Source organism: Apodemus sylvaticus, chromosome 23 (assembly GCF_947179515.1).
Source record: "Apodemus sylvaticus chromosome 23, mApoSyl1.1, whole genome shotgun sequence".
Classification (NCBI taxonomy): domain Eukaryota; kingdom Metazoa; phylum Chordata; class Mammalia; order Rodentia; family Muridae; genus Apodemus; species Apodemus sylvaticus.
Window position 1 is genome coordinate 41,187,661 of NC_067494.1, and position 6,183 is coordinate 41,193,843.

Sequence of the window (6,183 nt, forward strand, 5' to 3'; positions counted from 1 at the left end):
AGGTACTTTGATATCTATGCAGCCATTTTAATGAATATGATAAAAATTTTACTCCCGCTGGGCAGTGGTGGCATACGCCTGTAATCCCAGCACTCTGGGAGGTAGAGGCAGGCAGATTTCTGAGTTCGAGGCCAGCCTGGTCTACAGAGTGAGTTCCAGGACAGCCAGGGCTATACAGAGAAACCCTGTCTGGGGAAAAAACCAAATCCAAAAAACAACAAAAAATAATAATAAAAAAAAATTTTACTCCCATTTGGTCGAACTTGGAAGTCTTCTGATCTTCCCTCCCTCACTCTTTCTTCCTTAACCTTTATCTAAAAGACAAAGTGGCCTTGACCTCCTGTGGCTCAGCTACATGAGACCCAATGGCTGCACGCACCACAGACTTCTCAAGTTATGGCACTTGACGCTGGCGCATGTCAACCAGAAGAAGTGGAGATGGTATCCCTGCCTTCAGCTCCACTGGACCCCAAATTATCTTCTTCAAGGGCAGTGGGGCACTGCAGCTATCTAAATGTTTACTCCACTGTCCCACCCATGACTTTGCCCCACCCCATCTAGCCAGGTTGGACCTTTCAACATATTTTTGGGCCCTGCAATATTTACATCCTTAACTTACAAATTTTAAATTTGACCGTGGAGAACATGAATTTGCAGCATACACTGGAAAATCAGAACCTCTGGTAACACTGAATCAACTTATCTCATGGCATACAACATGTACTGTTGTGTGGCTGGGATCCACCTGTCAACTACCTTCACTTACCTCACCTGTTCCTTTCCATAGCCCTGAATTACAGACCATGAAGTCAACACTCACACTTCACTAGTCGTGGGGCAATGAGAAGTCCCACACTAAGCTGTCTGCTTTAGGCTCCTCCCCTGCCTCAACTCCAAGAACCATGAGGCAGCCTACCGCTCGCTTGTTCCTCGTAATGGTTTAATTTTTAAAATATTTGTTTAGGACACTTGTACACTGATAAATTAAGAGATTTGAGTCATAGACTTTTTAAATCAGAATGGTATGGAACGAACCTCTCAGGGTAAATTTGAACCTTAGGAAGAATTCCATCTTGACACGTGTTTCCCGTTAGTTTGGAATGAATTGGAAGCTATGGAGACCAGGTTTGGCACTGTGAGTACTTGGCCTGGTGACCTTCTCCACAGCTTGACATCAACGACACAAGCCAACCTCCTGAGCAGTGTTCTGGGATCAGCTTCCAAGTGTCATGTGGCCCAACCCAGACTCTTTAAAAAGAGAGGAAAGTATGCATTATGAGTCCCTCCTGCTCAGGCCCCAGGGAATGCATCACGATATGAGTTGCAGATGCTTCGTTTGTTTGAGAGATCTCATCCTCAAGGTGCCAGCTGCCTTTCTACCATCTTCTGGCTTTCGTTCTTCCTTGGAAACAAAAAAAGGCAGATTTGGACAAACTCTCCTTGTTCTGTACACGTTGCCTGTGAGAGATGGTTTACTTTGATCACCTGCCTAGAGGAATAGCTGCATCTCCTGTTGTTTGCTATTCAGACATAGTGTGTATTTCAACTGAGTCTCAGGAGAAACGCAGGAAGGAAGTTGAATTGCTGTGTCCCAGAGAGATCCCAAAGTCAACGTTTTAAATGAATAGATTCCCAACCATATCTCAAGGGACCTGGCTATGACACACAAATATTCAGGGACTGTGTCAAGAAGGACTCGAAAGCCCCCTCCATCCAGGCCCCAATGGCTTCTTTCATCCAGTTTGACCTGTGCTTATATAGAAATGCTAAAAGGTAAACAAACTAGCACAGTGGTAGGGCATTTGCCTAACAGACACAAAGCCCTGGCTTCCATCCACGGTGTCTCAGAGAATAAAAGGAAGTGGGAAACCATGGGGGATGGGCAAGAAGGAGGTGTGGAGGGGGGGGAAGGCTGTGGGGAGGTAAAAAGAAAAGATTGGGAGATTGGGTTCTCTAGAGTAATAGAACTTGTAGAGTGTGTGTGTGTGTGTGTGTGTGTAAATGTATATGTGTATGATGTATATGGAATTTATTAGAATGACTTACAGGCTGTGCTCCAGCTAATCCAACAATGGCTTTCTACCAATGGAAGGCCCAAGACTAATCATTGTTTAGTCCACAAGGCTGGATGTCTCAGCTGCTTTCGGTATATTCTGGAGTCATGAAGATAGATGTAAGCTCTGATGCCAATGAAAGAAGTAAAGACAAGCAGGCAAAGAGAGAGCAAGCACGTCTTTCACCTCTTCACACAGACTTCCAGCGGAAAGTATGGCCCAGATTAGAGGCAGGTCTTCCCACCCTGAAAGATCTGGGTTAAAAGTGAATCTCCCCACCTTAAAGATCTGGATTAGAAATAGAACTTCCTACTTCAAATTAAGCAAAAATCCCTCACAGGTGTGCCCCTCCATTGGGGCGTGGGAGTGGTTTAGTTAATCCTAGACATATGTAGTCAGGTTGACAACCAAGAACAGCCATCACGGAGTCCTCGAAAAGGTAGCACCCCACAGACAATGTCAAATTCCAGTGCCAGCTAAAGATGGCAGAATGTTTGTGGAGTCCAGAACGCGTGCACCATAGATGTAGTGACTGAACTGATTTTAAAATAAATAAGACCTTTACCGGGCAGTCCCTGCTAAATCAGAACAGCGCTGGAGCTGTCTTTAAGTGGAAAGTCTTTTCTTGTGGGTTTGCATTTTTACTCCTGGGAACGTTGCGCGTGGCTCTGTGACCTTGCCTACGGCCATAGTTCACAGCACACAGCTTCTCTTCAATGATGTCCTCACAGCCACCGCCATATTGCTTTGTCTGTGCTAAACACGCTTTTCCTATCCAAACAACTCTTTTTTTTTTCTTCCTGCCGCTCTTTGTTTCGTTTTCTTGACCTAATTCTTAGTATAAACCTGGCTTAAAGCAGTTCGAAATAGCCTGGTAGGCTGTCTTGAAATTCTCCCAGACAATTAGTAGCCTGTTACTTTTTAATTCAGAATGACTCCATTTTCAGGGCATGGTCGAAACGCAGGCAGGTTGTTAGTGATGGAGCTGAAATGACGTTAGCTCCCGGAAGTTCTGGTCCCGTGTGATACCTCAAGAGCAGTCTCTCCTGGCTACACACCTATCCTGTGGCTAAACACCACATCCAAAAGCCACGTGGGGAGGAAAGGGCTTATCTCGGCTTACAGGTTACAGTCCATTAAGAGCAGAAGCCTAGAGATAGGAACTGAAGCAGAGAGCATGGATGAATGCTATTGGCTAGCTTGCTTCAGACTCACATACAGCAGGCCCACCTTCTTAGGGATGGGAACGCCCACAGTGAACTGGACACTCCTGTGGCATCAAACAAGAAAACGTCCCACTGGCTTCCTGTCCCGGCCGCCATCGGAGAGCAGCAGCCATGGCCCTGCTCTACCCCATGGCCGTGGGTCTCAACAAGGGCCACAAGGTGTTGAAGAACATCAGCGAGCCGAGACACAGCCGGCGCCTCACCAAGCACACCAAGTTCGTGCAGGCTTGATCCGGGAGGTGTGGGGCTTCGCGCCCTACATGGAGTTGCTCAGTGTCCCAGGACAGGCGCGCACTCAAGTACATCAAGAAGAGGGTGGGGCACGCACATCTGGGCCAAGAGAAAGTGGGAGGGGCTGAGCAACGTGCTGGCAGCCGTGAGGAAGGCAGCGGGCAAGAAGGATTGATGAACCCTCCCCCAATAAAAGATCGTTCCTACCAAAAAAAAAAGAAAAAGAAAAAGAAAAAGAAAAATGAGAAGAGAAGAGAAGAGAAGGTCCCACCGATATGCCACAGGCCAATCTAATAGTGGCAATTCTTCAACTCATGTTCCCTTTTCTTTCCTAGGAGTGTCAAGTTGACAACCAAGACCCGCCATCCCAGGCTCCATCAGTATTCCGGTCTGAACCCCCACCACAATAGCTCCTTAAGCTCAGTTTACAACATCCTCCAGTTTCTCTGGCTCAAATCCCCAAACTCTTCAACGTTCTTCTAAAAGCCGGTTCCAAAGCCCCAAGAAGCAGATAGCTACATTTGTGAGCATGGCTCTACCTCTCACGTACCGATTTTCTGTGTTATTTTTGTTTGTGTCTCTGTGACCAAAATACCTGAGAGAAACAACCTTAGAGAGAAACAGTTTATTTGGGCTCATGATTTCAGAGGGACTTCAGTCCATCACAGTAGGGATCCCTCGAGACACCGGGGATGGCTGGAGGAGAAAGCTAGGTTGGCATTAGGACCAGGCATCAACACAAAGAACTATCTCCCTACAGACCTAAAAGCCAGGTCTTACCTCCTAAAAGCCCCACAGCCTTCACACTAGCACCAAGTGATCTAGAACTCAAGACACAAACAAGCCTGGGGAGGGGCACACTTTTATTCAAATCATAACATTCATCTTGCAGGCTTGTGGCACAGACAACAGGGGGTTGTTTTCCCTTGCACCTAGGAAAGAAAATTCAAGGGGAAAGGGGGGAAAAGGGAGGGAGAGAGGAAGGGAAAGAGGAAAGAGGAGGGGAGGAACGGAGAGAGGAGAGGACGAAAGGGAAGGAGGAAGAAGAAAGGGAGGGAGAAGGGATAAGAGGGCGAGAGGAAGGCAGGCAGGAAGAAGGAGTTGGTTTGTGAAGCTTTTTTTAGGAGCTTATTTCAAATTGCCTATTTATACGTAATTTGAAATACATGTATATATTCTGAAGGGATAAGCAGATGTTGGTTTGGCAACTTTGCCGTTTTAAAACCTTAGTCCTGTATGGATTTCTCTTTAAAGATATAAACATATAACTAGTACATAGTATTCATATTCTGTAACCCTGGCACCCAAGAGGTAAAGGAGTCCAAGGCTAGCCTGGGCTACAAGACTGTCTCCAGAGCTAAAAATAAAAACAGACATGCGCATGAACTTGGATCTAATTCAGAATGCATTGGCCAGAAAATTAAAATAAAGGTAGAACTTTTTTTTTTCTGAACACAAAGAAAATATTTAGAATAATAAAATTATACTTAGAACGGACAAAAAAACAGACAAAAAGAGCTCAACTCTTACAAATTCAAATTTGAAACACATTACTACTTTAGGATTTCATTCTTATTGAAGTTGGTAAATTATTTTTAAAAACATGACTAATTACCATTCTCTTTGGCAGTGACTTTCTTGCTGGGTTAAAATACAAGTTTGGGGTCATTAAGATGTCTGCAGCAGAGCAGCCAACTCCTGAGAGTTGGCTCTTCCCACACTGGCTCCTAGGAGGATAGGAGTAAACATGAGGTTAGCTAACAAAGCAACCATTGTCCAAACTCCTTCCCCAACACTGAGTGAGACAGAGAAACACAGCCCCTGCTTCTTCCTACTGAGGCTGCTGGGAGAAGCTCAGGGCTTAGCCCTTGTCAGGCACGAGGCTCTACTCCTGGAACTCCATAGATTTTCTTACCCTACTGCATCTGGCTGGTACTATTTTAAAATTCTGTACTACCCCTCACAGCACTGAAACGAGTCAGAATTTTGTTTCTGAAAAAATGTTTAGATGAGATTGTTGTAGAGGCTGGAACGGCGGTCAAGGCCCTGGCCTCTGGCTAGGACCCTCTTGCTGGGATATCCCATGGTGAAAGGCAGCCCATGGTGGAGGTAAGGGCAGCAGAAAAACTCATTGTTTCATAAAAAATTTATTGTCACAATAACAGCATGGAGCTATTCAAAAAGGAGAGTCCTAGTGACCCAAATGTGCCCATTAGATGCCATCTCGGGACATCACCGCTCTGGGAGTAGAGTTTCTGCCAGTGAACTTCAGGGTCACAGTTCAAACCAGCACACACACTGAGACTTTCTGCATCTGCACAAGTCTCTCTTTGCTAGCTTGCACAGAAGCACCGTGGCTCTCCATGAGAGGAAAAAGAAAGGGGGAAGAAAATAAATATTTAAGATGATGCAAAAGCAAGACTAGGTGTTGCATGCCTTTAGTGCCAAGTACCTGGGAGGCAGAGGCAGGCAGATCTCAGAGTTCAAGGCCAGCTTGGTCTACACAGAAAGACCTTCTCTCAAAAATGCAAGTGACTGATATTCATTTGCATAAAAGGAAAAAACTGCATACAGTAGATTGTCTTTGTTTTCTCCCCCACCAACCAGAATTGTAGTGCAGCACTTTGGATTCAAGCAACACAATTTGTCATCAATCTTCAGGTCCCCTCACC

The 6,183-nt window shown here is 45.5% G+C and overlaps 1 pseudogene; it reads left to right on the top strand.

Annotated features, from left to right (window-relative positions):
- The first annotated feature begins 3,391 nt into the window (after positions 1-3,391).
- On the top strand, positions 3,392-3,686 carry LOC127674061 (60S ribosomal protein L36-like; annotated as a pseudogene).
- The last annotated feature ends 2,497 nt before the right edge of the window (positions 3,687-6,183 follow it).